The following is a 12,880-nucleotide window of genomic DNA, read 5'->3' as shown; positions in this document are numbered from 1 at the left end:
ATCTAATATGGCTTCCGAAATCCAATATGGCTTCCCAAATCCAATATGGCTTCCCAAATCCAATATGGCTTCCCAAATCCAATATGGCTTCCCAAATCCAATATGGCTTCCCAAATCCAATATGGCTTCCCAAATCCAATATGGCTTTCCAAATCCAATATGGCTTCCGAAATACCATTTGATGGAGGTTGATGACATGTAAATATACATTTTGCATGAAGTGGCACTGCCATGCCTCTCTTGTGTTTGAATACCTGAAGCCAAATAGATTTACACTTTCACAGCATATCAACAATGGGCCATTCTGTGAAATGTAACAAGGCTTTTTACGACACAGGCACACAGTTACGTATCCAAGTTACAGGAAAGCGACCTGTGATACGACAATCAGCCTCTCTAGTAGCGTTTGCAAACACAGTGCCTTCGGAAAGTATTCACACCCCTTGAACTTTTGTTGTGTTACAGCCTGAATTTACTGGCCTTCATACTACCCCATAATGTGAAAATGGAATCATGTTTTTCTAAAAAAAGAAAATATACAAATTCATTAAAAATTAAAAGGCTTGAGTAAATAAGTATTCAATCCCTTTGTTTTTTTAAAACTAGGCAAGTCAGTTAAGAACAAATTCTTATTTACAATGACAGCCTACTGGAGAACAGTGGGTTAAACTGCCTTGTTCAGGGGCAGAACAACAGATTTGTACCTTGTCAGCTCAGGGACTTCATCTGGCAACCTTTCCGGTTATTGGCCCAACTCTCTAACCACGATGCTACCTCTACCCCTAAATTATGACAAGCCTAAATAAGTTCAGGAGTAAAAATGTACTTAACAAGTCACATAAATTGCATGTACTCAATAATAGTGTTGAACGTGATTTTATGACTACATCATCTCTGTAACACACACACACACACACACACACACACACACACACACACACACACACACACACACACACACAAGTATCTGTAACTTATAGAGTTGAATGGCTGTGATAGGAGAAATCTGAGGATGGATCAACAACATTGTAGTTACTCCACAATACTAACCTAATTGACAGAGCGAAAAGAAGGAATCCTGTACAGAATAAAAACATTTGAAAACATTCATCCTGTACTAAAAGTAAAACTGCAAAAAATGTGGCAAAGAAATGACGTTTCAGTCCTCAATACAAAGTGTTATGTTTGTGGTAAATCCAATACAACACATTACTGAGCACCACTCTCCATATTTTCAAGCATAGTGGTGGCTGCATCATGTTATGGGTATGCTCTGTAATCGTTAAAAATAAAAAAAATCGCTAAAAACTAAATGGAATAGAGCTATAAGCACAGGCAAAGTCCTAGAGGAAAACCTGGTTCAGTCTGCTTTCCACCAGACACTGGGAGGCAAACTCACCTTTCAGTAGGATAATAACCTAAAACACAAGGCCAAATTTACACTCGAGTTCCTTACCAAGAAGACAGTGAATGCTCCTGAGTAACCGAGTTACAGTTTTGACTATGGAAAGACCTGAAAACAGTTGTCTAACAATGATCAACAACCAATTTGACAGAGCTTGAAGAATTAAAATGTTGCGCAATCCAGGTGTGGAAAGCTCATAGAGACTTACCCAGAAAGACTCACAGCTGTAATCGCTGCCAAAGGTACTTCTACAATGTAAGGGTGTGAATACTTAAAGTATGTAAATGAGATATTTCTGTATTCCCTTTTCAATAAATGTGTTAACATTTAAAAAAAAAAAAAACATGTTTTCACTTTGTCATTATGTATAGTGTATAGATGGGTGAGAGAGAGAGAGAGAGAGAGAGTGAGAGAAAAAACAATCTATTTCATCCATTTTGCAATTAAGGCTGTGACAACATGTGGAATAAGTCAAAAGGGTATGAAAGCTTTCTAGAGGCGCTGCTATGTACACTGAAACTTAAGTGTGTTGATTCTAACAGCGTGTGGAGACAAAGTTAACCAGTAGTGGTTGTAGTTCTGGGACCTGACCAGCTTGCACAGCTAACTGGTCATTCTGGGCAAGTTTGACCCACCCTGAGGAGCCTCTTGTTTGACCATTTCTGTCAATTTAACCGCTTTAGCAGTAAAATATGTTTTACACGACCATCCATTTCATAAATGTGAGACGTAAGAGATGGTTGTGTTTTGTTCTACCTCAGGTAGGGGTGTCTAAAAAGAAAATGAGGCCCTTTTATGAAGATTACCCACTAGCTTAAATGGGAAATGTGTTTTTAAACTCATGGATGAATGTCCCTTCTCAATTTATGTTGACCTTTAAAAAGGTTATTTATTTTACCTTTATTTAACCAGGCAAGTCAGTTAAGAACAAATTCTTATTTTCAATGACGGCCTGGGAACAGTGCCTGTTCAGGGACAGAACGACAGATTTGTACCTTGTCAGCTCGGGGGTTTGAACTTGCAACCTTCCGGTTACTAGTCCAACACTCTAACCACTAGGCTACCCTGCCGCCCCAAGGTTAGGGTCAAGGTTAGGTAAGCGTTATGGTTATGGTTTTGGTTAAGGTTAAGGTAGGGTTTAAGGTTAGGGTTTAGAGTAAGGACATCCCAAGGATACTCAATAGTACTGACTTTCAGATAGGAGGCTGCCTTCAAGGGTGGTGGAGGGATTGTGCACCTGTGTGAAGCTAGCCACAATAAGGAATAGCCACAATAGTGGAATTTGAGTTCTGCCTTCAAAATAAAAGTCCCGCATTGAAAGTGATGCAAACGGAATCTACCCTTTGGGGTAGATAATGCTAAACAAGGTTGTAATGTTATTACATAATTTACAGTTAAATACAGTAATTAATTATTTTGGTAATAAACTGAAAAAACTGTTTAAATCCTGCTGTGGATGTATTAGACTACATAGTTGAATTGGGGGCATACTTATATGCACTTATAGGCCTAACCTATGTGTTGTGCACCCATGAAATGGGGATATCAGCCTACTCAGTGACATTTACAGGACACAGCTATGTATATATTATGGTCTTAGCTCTTATTGCTGGACTTTGAAAACAGTGTGAAATGAGCAACATTCATATTGCTATGTTCACTGTACAGCCTTACCTGTGAATCTTTGGGTCCATGAAATGGGATATCAGCCTACTCAGTGACATCCACAGATTACAATTCTGAAGAGTTTACCCAATATTTGTGAACTTTAACTGTGTGAAATCATACATGTGACAGTATCGAAGATACCCAACGATGACAAATTGCAAATATAAATGTTTTTAATCCGTGTTTATTTAAATAAATTATTTTTCAGAGGGAATCGAAAAACAGTAACCCATTTGAGCCAATTTGTGAGAAACTGAAAATGTTCCCTGATCTCTTTTTAACAAGATAAGCGAGCAAGCTCCTGGAAACTACACAAAGCATCAACATACACCCATCAACTATGTACAAGATAATGTAGAATAAATTAGACTGAAGGAAAGCAATTCTCTACCTATCAGGACTGTTCTTTATCTATCAGGGATGTTCTTTACCTATCAGGGCTGTTCTTTACCTATCAGGACTGTTCTTTATCTATCAGGACTGTTCTTTACCTATCAGGGCTGTTCTTTACCTATCAGAACTGTTCTCTACCTATCAGGACTGTTCTCTACCTATCAGGGCTGTTCTTTATCTATCAGGGCTGTTCTTTACCTATCAGGACTGTTCTTTACCTATCAGGACTGTTCTTTACCTATCAGGACTGTTCTTTACCTATCAGGACTGTTCTTTACCTATCAGGGCTGTTCTTTACCTATCAGGGCTGTTCTTTATCTATCAGGGCTGTTCTTTACCTATCAGGGCTGTTCTTTACCTATCAGGGCTGTTATTTACCTATCAGGACTGTTCTTTACCTATCAGGGCTGTTCTTTACCTATCAGGGCTGTTATTTACCTATCAGGGCTGTTCTTTACCTATCAGGGCTGTTCTTTACCTATAAGGACTGTTCTTTACCTATCAGGGCTGTTCTTTACCTATCAGGACTGTTCTTTACCTATCAGGACTGTTCTTTACCTATCAGGGCTGTTCTTTACCTATCAGGGCTGTTCTTTATTTATCAGGGCTGTTCTCTACCTATCAGGGCTGTTCTTTACCTATCAGGACTGTTCTTTATCTATCAGGGCTGTTCTTTACCTATCAGGGCTGTTCTTTATCTATCAGGGCTGTTCTTTACCTATCAGGGCTGTTCTTTACCTATCAGGGCTGTTCTTTACCTATCAGGACTGTTATTTATCTATCAGGGCTGTTCTTTACCTATCAGGACTGTTCTTTACCTATCAGGGCTGTTCTTTACCTATCAGGGCTGTTCTTTACCTATCAGGGCTGTTCTTTACCTATCAGGGCTGTTCTTTACCTATCAGGGCTGTTCTTTACCTATCAGGACTGTTCTTTACCTATCAGGGCTGTTCTTTACCTATCAGGGCTGTTATTTACCTATCAGGGCTGTTCTTTACCTATCAGGGCTGTTCTTTATCTATCAGGACTGTTCTTTACCTATCAGGACTGTTCTTTATCTACCAGGGCTGTTCTTTATCTATCAGGGCTGTTCTTTACCTATCAGGACTGTTCTTTACCTATCAGGACTGTTATTTACCTATCAGGACTGTTATTTACCTATCAGGACTGTTCTTTACCTATCAGGACTGTTCTCTACCTATCAGGACTGTTCTTTACCACCTGCAGGCTGTTCAAGCTTTTGTTTCAGACCAATCCTACCACACCTGATTCTACCTCTCTTGGTCACGTTGAGCAGTTGATTAGTAAACATAGGTGTGGTAGAATGATGATTGAAGAAAAGCCTTCCGTGTCCTGTGGTTGAGAGAAGGGTTAGGCACTCCTTGACAAATACTGTAATGAATGACATACTGCTAGGAAATAGTCGTCGTTATACAAGTGTTACAAAATATAGAATTAGTCCTACGCTAACACAAATGCCATAACATGTGCTTTTGGAGATCAACACAGCTTCAATATTGGTTCTCTATTTGTGATTTCAAGCAAATTCCCATGGTGAGTAACATCACATCTCAAAGTGGGGCGGCAGGGTAGCCTAGTGGTTAGAGCGTTGGACTAGCAAGTTCAAACCCCCGAGCTGACAAGGTACAAATCTGTCGTTCTGCCCCTGAACAGGCAGTTAATCCACTGTTCTTAGGCCGTCATTGAAAATAAGAATTTGTTCTTAACTGACTTGCCTAGTTAAATAAAGGTAAAAAGTGTCACACCCTGAAATGTGCCACTAGTCACTTTAAATAATGATGCTTTATATAATGTTTACATACCCTACATTACTCATCTCATATGTATACTGTACTCTATACCATCTACTGCATCTTGCCTTTCGGGCATCACTCATTCATATATTTGTATGTACATATTCGTATTCATTGCTTTACACTTGTGTGTATTTAGTTGTTGTGAAATTGTTAGGTTATATTACTCGTTGGATATTACTGCACGGTCGGAACTAGAAGCACAAGCATTTCACTACACTCGAATTAACATCTGCTAACCATGTGTATGTGACAAATAACATTTGATTTGATTTGATCTGTTTCACCTGTCTTTGTGATTGTCTCCAGCCCCCCTCCAGAGTTCACCCATCTTCTCCATTATCCCCTGTGTATTTATACCTGTGTTCTCTGATTGTCTATTGCCAGTTCATCTTGTTTGTCATGACAACCAGCGTTTTTTTGTCTCAGCGCCTGCGTTTCCCCAGTTTCTCTTTTCTTGTCCTCCTGGTTTTTGACCCTTGCCTGTCTGACCCTGTGTCCACCCGCCTGACCCCTCTGCCTGACCCTGACCTTGCCTGTCCTGACCCTGTGTCCACCCGCCTGACCCTGTGTCCACCCGCCTGACCCTGTGTCCACCTGCCTGACCCTGTGTCCACCCGCCTGACCACTCTGCCTGCCCCTGCCCCTGAGCCTGCCTGTCCTGACCCTGTGTCCACCCGACTGACCACTCTGCCTGACCCTGACCTTGCCTGTCCTGACCCTGTGTCCACCCGCCTGACCACTCTGCCTGACCCTGACCTTGCCTGTCCTGACCCTGTGTCCACCTGCCTGACCCTGACCTTGCCTGTCCTGACCCTGTGTCCACCCGCCTGACCACTCTGCCTGACCCTGACCTTGCCTGTCCTGACCCTGTGTCCACCCGCCTGACCACTCTGCCTGACCATGTGTCCACCCGCCTGACCACTCTGCCTGACCCTGAGCCTTCCTGCCGTCCTGTACCTTTGCCCCTGTTGCTGTAATAAACATTGTTACTTCGACAAGGTCTGCATCTGGGTCTTACCTTGATACCTGACAGAAAGGTCCCAGACTTTCAGTTCCTGAAAGACAAAATTAAACCTCTGAGATCCCAGCACCATCTTCATTTCATTAGATTACTTAATTCATGAAATGATTCATTCAAAAATAATTATTTCATAAAAGGCTTATCGTTAAATGATATCACACAGCTAGATCTTTCTAAACAAATACTTTGTATTCTGTCAACTCATAGAACAGGCAATCTCTCATTGCTTTGTTGCAAAAATCACTTAATGCTTTGCCGTGAAAGGACTGCTTTGGAAAACAAACGTACTGTAGATACCACAACTGCTGCAATCTGACAGTTTTTTATTTACTTAATCGATGCCAGAATTCATAGTAAAGGACAATATCCATCACAACTCTATTATTTATTTTATATTCTACAGTTTAATGTAATGGTTGTCTCATTCTACAGTTTAATGTTCTGGTTGTCTCATTATTCTACAGTTTAATGGTCTGGTTTCATTATTCTACAGTTTAATGTTCTGGTTGTCTCATTATTCTACAGTTTAATGTTCTGGTTGTCTCATTATTCTACAGTTTAATGTTCTGGTTGTCTCATTATTCTACAGTTTAATGTTCTGGTTGTCTCATCATTCTACAGTTTAATGTTCTGGTTGTCTCATCATTCTACAGATTAATGTTCTGGTTGTCTCATTATTCTACAGTTTAATGTTCTGGTTGTCTCATTATTCTACAGTTTAATGTTCTGGTTGTCTCATTATTCTACAGTTTAATGTTCTGGTTGTCTCATTATTCTACAGTTTAATGTTCTGGTTGTCTCATTATTCTACAGTTTAATGTTCTGGTTGTCTCATTATTCAACAGTTTAATGTTCTGGTTGTCTCATTATTCAACAGTTTAATGTTCTGGTTGTCTCATTATTCTACAGTTTAATGTTCTGGTTGTCTCATTATTCTACAGTTTAATGTTCTGGTTGTCTCATTATTCAACAGTTTAATGTTCTGGTTGTCTCATTATTCAACAGTTTAATGTTCTGGTTGTCTCATTATTCTACAGTTTAATGTTCTGGTTGTCTCATTATTCTACAGTTTAATGTTCTGGTTGTCTCATTATTCAACAGTTTAATGTTCTGGTTGTCTCATCATTCTACAGTTTAATGTTCTGGTTGTCTCATTATTCTACAGTTTAATGTTCTGGTTGTCTCATTATTCTACAGTTTAATGTTCTGGTTGTCTCATTATTCTACAGTTTAATGTTCTGGTTGTCTCATTATTCTACAGTTTAATGTTCTGGTTGTCTCATTATTCTACAGTTTAATGTTCTGGTTGTCTCATTATTCAACAGTTTAATGTTCTGGTTGTCTCATTATTCTACAGTTTAATGGTCTGGTTTCATTATTCTACAGTTTAATGTTCTGGTTGTCTCATTATTCTACAGTTTAATGTTCTGGTTGTCTCATTATTCTACAGTTTAATGTTCTGGTTGTCTCATTATTCTACAGTTTAATGTTCTGGTTGTCTCATTATTCAACAGTTTAATGTTCTGGTTGTCTCATTATTCTACAGTTTAATGTTCTGGTTGTCTCATTATTCTACAGTTTAATGTTCTGGTTGTCTCATTATTCTACAGTTTAATGTTCTGGTTGTCTCATTATTCTACAGTTTAATGTTCTGGTTGTCTCATTATTCTACAGTTTAATGTTCTGGTTGTCTCATTATTCTACAGTTTAATGTTCTGGTTGTCTCATTATTCTACAGTTTAATGTTCTGGTTGTCTCATTATTCAACAGTTTAATGTTCTGGTTGTCTCATTATTCTACAGTTTAATGTTCTGGTTGTCTCATTATTCTACAGTTTAATGTTCTGGTTGTCTCATTATTCTACAGTTTAATGGTCTGGTTGTCTCATTCTACAGTTTAATGTTCTGGTTGTCTCATTATTCAACAGTTTAATGTTCTGGTTGTCTCATTATTCTACAGTTTAATGTTCTGGTTGTCTCATCATTCAACAGTTTAATGGTCTGGTTTCATTATTCTACAGTTTAATGTTCTGGTTGTCTCATTATTCTACAGTTTAATGTTCTGGTTGTCTCATTATTCTACAGTTTAATGTTCTGGTTGTCTCATTATTCAACAGTTTAATGTAATGGTTGTCTCATTATTCTACAGTTTAATGTTCTGGTTGTCTCATTATTCAACAGTTTAATGTTCTGGTTGTCTCATCATTCTACAGTTTAATGTTCTGGTTGTCTCATCATTCTACAGTTTAATGGTCTGGTTTCATTATTCTACAGTTTAATGTTCTGGTTGTCTCATTATTCTACAGTTTAATGGTCTGGTCTCATTATTCTACAGTTTAATGTTCTGGTTGTCTCATTATTCTACAGTTTAATGGTCTGGTTGTCTCATTATTCTACAGTTTAATGTTCTGGTTGTCTCATTATTCAACAGTTTAATGTTCTGGTTGTCTCATTATTCTACAGTTTAATGTTCTGGTTGTCTCATTATTCAACAGTTTAATGTTCTGGTTGTCTCATTATTCTACAGTTTAATGTTCTGGTTGTCTCATTATTCTACAGTTTAATGGTCTGGTTTCATTATTCAACAGTTTAATGTTCTGGTTGTCTCATTATTCTACAGTTTAATGTTCTGGTTGTCTCATTATTCTACAGTTTAATGGTCTGGTTTCATTATTCTACAGTTTAATGTAATGGTTGTCTCATCATTCAACAGTTTAATGTTCTGGTTGTCTCATTATTCAACAGTTTAATGTTCTGGTTGTCTCATTATTCTACAGTTTAATGTTCTGGTTGTCTCATTATTCTACAGTTTAATGTTCTGGTTGTCTCATTATTCTACAGTTTAATGTTCTGGTTGTCTCATTATTCTACAGTTTAATGTTCTGGTTGTCTCATTATTCTACAGTTTAATGTTCTGGTTGTCTCATTCTACAGTTTAATGTTCTGGTTGTCTCATCATTCAACAGTTTAATGTTCTGGTTGTCTCATTATTCAACAGTTTAATGTTCTGGTTGTCTCATCATTCTACAGTTTAATGTTCTGGTTGTCTCATTTATTCTACAGTTTAATGTTCTGGTTGTCTCATCATTCAACAGTTTAATGTTCTGGTTGTCTCATTATTCAACAGTTTAATGTTCTGGTTGTCTCATCATTCTACAGTTTAATGTTCTGGTTGTCTCATTTATTCTACAGTTTAATGTTCTGGTTGTCTCATTATTCTACAGTTTAATGTTCTGGTTGTCTCATCATTCTACAGTTTAATGTTCTGGTTGTCTCATCATTCTACAGTTTAATGTTCTGGTTGTCTCATTTATTCTACAGTTTAATGTTCTGGTTGTCTCATTATTCTACAGTTTAATGTTCTGGTTGTCTCATTATTCTACAGTTTAATGGTCTGGTCTCATTATTCTACAGTTTAATGTTCTGGTTGTCTCATCATTCTACAGTTTAATGTTCTGGTTGTCTCATTATTCTACAGTTTAATGTTCTGGTTGTCTCATTCTACAGTTTAATGTTCTGGTTGTCTCATTATTCTACAGTTTAATGGTCTGGTCTCATTATTCTACAGTTTAATGTTCTGGTTGTCTCATTATTCTACAGTTTAATGTAATGGTCTCATTATTCTACAGTTTAATGTTCTGGTTGTCTCATCATTCTACAGTTTAATGTTCTGGTTGTCTCATTATTCTACAGTTTAATGTTCTGGTTGTCTCATTCTACAGTTTAATGTTCTGGTTGTCTCATCATTCTACAGTTTAATGTTCTGGTTGTCTCATTATTCTACAGTTTAATGTTCTGGTTGTCTCATCATTCTACAGTTTAATGTTCTGGTTGTCTCATTATTTTACAGTTTAATGTTCTGGTTGTCTCATTATTCAACAGTTTAATGTTCTGGTTGTTTCATTATTCTACAGTTAAATGTAATGGTTGTCTCATTATTCTACAGTTTAATGTTCTGGTTGTCTCATTATTCTACAGTTTAATGGTCTGGTCTCATTATTCAACAGTTTAATGTTCTGGCTGTCTCATCATTCTACAGTTTAATGTTCTGGTTGTCTCATTATTCTACAGTTTAATGTAATGGTTGTCTCATTATTCTACAGTTTAATGTTCTGGTTGTCTCATTATTCTACAGTTTAATGTAATGGTTGTCTCATTATTCTACAGTTTAATGTTCTGGTTGTCTCATTATTCTACAGTTTAATGTTCTGGTTGTCTCATTATTCTACAGTTTAATGTTCTGGTTGTCTCATTATTCTACAGTTTAATGTAATGGTTGTCTCATTATTCAACAGATTAATGTTCTGGTTGTCTCATTATTCTACAGTTTAATGTAATGGTTGTCTCATTATTCAACAGTTTAATGTTCTGGTTGTCTCGCTCTGTGCTCCATGTCAATTGTTATGCCAACCCAATGTGAGGAACTGAAATTCCCTGGAATTATCACTAAACCTAGCTCAGAACACCAGCAAGTGAACTCTGCTATGGGGACCTTAGGCAGAACATCTATGTTTTCCCAATAGAGGTTCTGAAAATATTTGGGTAAGAAAAGCAGCAGGCATTAATACAGATTTCACAGACTTATTTTGAAAGCAAGATTTCACCAGATAATTCCACCTCTAATTCTACTGCTGTTGTGTTGTCTGCAAACTTGATGATCGTGTTGGAGGCATGCATGGCCACGCAGTCATGGGTGAACAGGGAGTACAGGAGGGGGCTGAACACGCACCCTTGTGGGGCCCCAGTGTTGAGGAGCAGCGAAGTTGAGATGTTGTTTCCTACCTCCACCACCTGGGGGTGACCCTTCAAGAAGTCCAGGACCCAATTGCACAGGGCGGGGTTGAGACCCAGGGCCTCAAGCTTAATGATGAGCTTGGAGGGTACTATGGTGTTGAATGCTGAGCTGTAGTCAATGAACAGCATTCTTACATAGGTATTCCTCTTGTCCAGATGGGATAGGGCAGTATGTAGTGTGATGGTGATTGCATCATCTGTGGACCTATCGTGGTGCTATGCAAATTGCAGTGTGTCTAGGGTGACAGGTCAGGTGGAGGTGATATGATCCTTGAATAGTCTCGCAAAGCACTTCATGATGACAGAAGTGAGTGATACGGGGCAATAGTCAGTCAGTTCAGTTACCTTTGCCTTCTTGGGCACAGGAACAATGGTGGCAATCTTGAAGCACGCGGGGACAGCAGACTGGGATAGGGAGTGATTGAATATGTCTGTAAACACACAAGTCAGCTGGTCTGCACATGCTCTGAGAACGCGGCTAGTGATGCAGTCTGGGCCGGCAGCCTTGCGTGTTCGGAGAAGGAGAACCCACAGTTCTCGGTGGGTTCTCCAGTGGGTGTCCGCGACGTGGCTGATTTTTCTTTTTGTGGTCCGTCTGTAGAGGCCTGCCACATACGTCTCGCGTCTGAACCGTTGAACTGCGACTCCACTTTGTAACTATACTGACATTTTGCTTGTTTGATTGCCTTGCGGAGGGAATATCTCGACTGTTTGTATTTAACCATATTTCCTGTCATCTTTCCATGGTTAAATGCGGTGGTTTGCACTTTCAGTTTTCTGCGAATGCCGCCATCTATCCACGGTTTCTGGTTAGGATAGGTTTTAATACTCACAGTGGGTACAGCACTTCCTTATAAACTCACTCACCGAATCAGCGTATAAATCTATATTATTCTCTGAGGCTACCCGGGAACATGTCCCAGTCTGCGTGATCAAAACAATCTTGAAGCAGGGACTCTACAAGGTGGACTCTGTCAGTGCAGATATGAGAGGTCTCGCGTGGAAATTCAGTATCTTTATGCTTTTTGTTGTACTATATGCTACCACAACAAATGTGGCCTGGTAAAAAAAAGTTTACCTCTTCAAACATACAGACTCTACATTTCGGGGGATGGTATGCACAATCTGACAGAGGTGACTTTAGACAAGGAGTTGACTATAGACAAAAAATCTGACGCTTGACTTTAGACAAAAAATCGGACGGAGTTGATGTTCTACGGAGTAGGATACACAGTAACAATGACATCAGTTAATATCCATTATTGAGATGACATCAGTTAATATTCATTATTGAAATGACATCAGTTAATATCCATTATTGAAATGACATCAGTTAATATCCATTATTGAAATGACATCAGTTAATATTCGTGATTGAAATGACATCAGTTAATATCCATTATTGAAATGAAACCAGTTAATATCCATTATTGAGATGACATCAGTTAATATCCATTATTGAAATGACATCAGTTAATATTCGTGATTGAAATGACATCAGTTAATACCCATTATTGCCAGTTTTTAGAACACCTTTTTGGAGAGTTTGAAATTGGGATCCTTTGTTTCGTTTTAAAGCTAATTTTGTGTAATTACATATATATACATATAAAAAATCATGGCTATTGACGTGTTCATATGCTATATGGGGGATTGGGGGGGATCCCGGAGTATGTAGCACCCCCCCCCCCCCCCCCCCCCCCCCACCCGCCTTGCCAGTGTGCACAGTGCAATATAAATGTTCGATACACACTATAGACTGACTGGAAAGGTTAATTCCCAC

The sequence above is a fragment of the Oncorhynchus mykiss genome, chromosome 3, assembly GCF_013265735.2.
Source record: "Oncorhynchus mykiss isolate Arlee chromosome 3, USDA_OmykA_1.1, whole genome shotgun sequence".
Taxonomy (NCBI): Eukaryota; Metazoa; Chordata; class Actinopteri; order Salmoniformes; family Salmonidae; genus Oncorhynchus; species Oncorhynchus mykiss.
Note: the sequence above shows the minus strand (reverse complement) of the source record.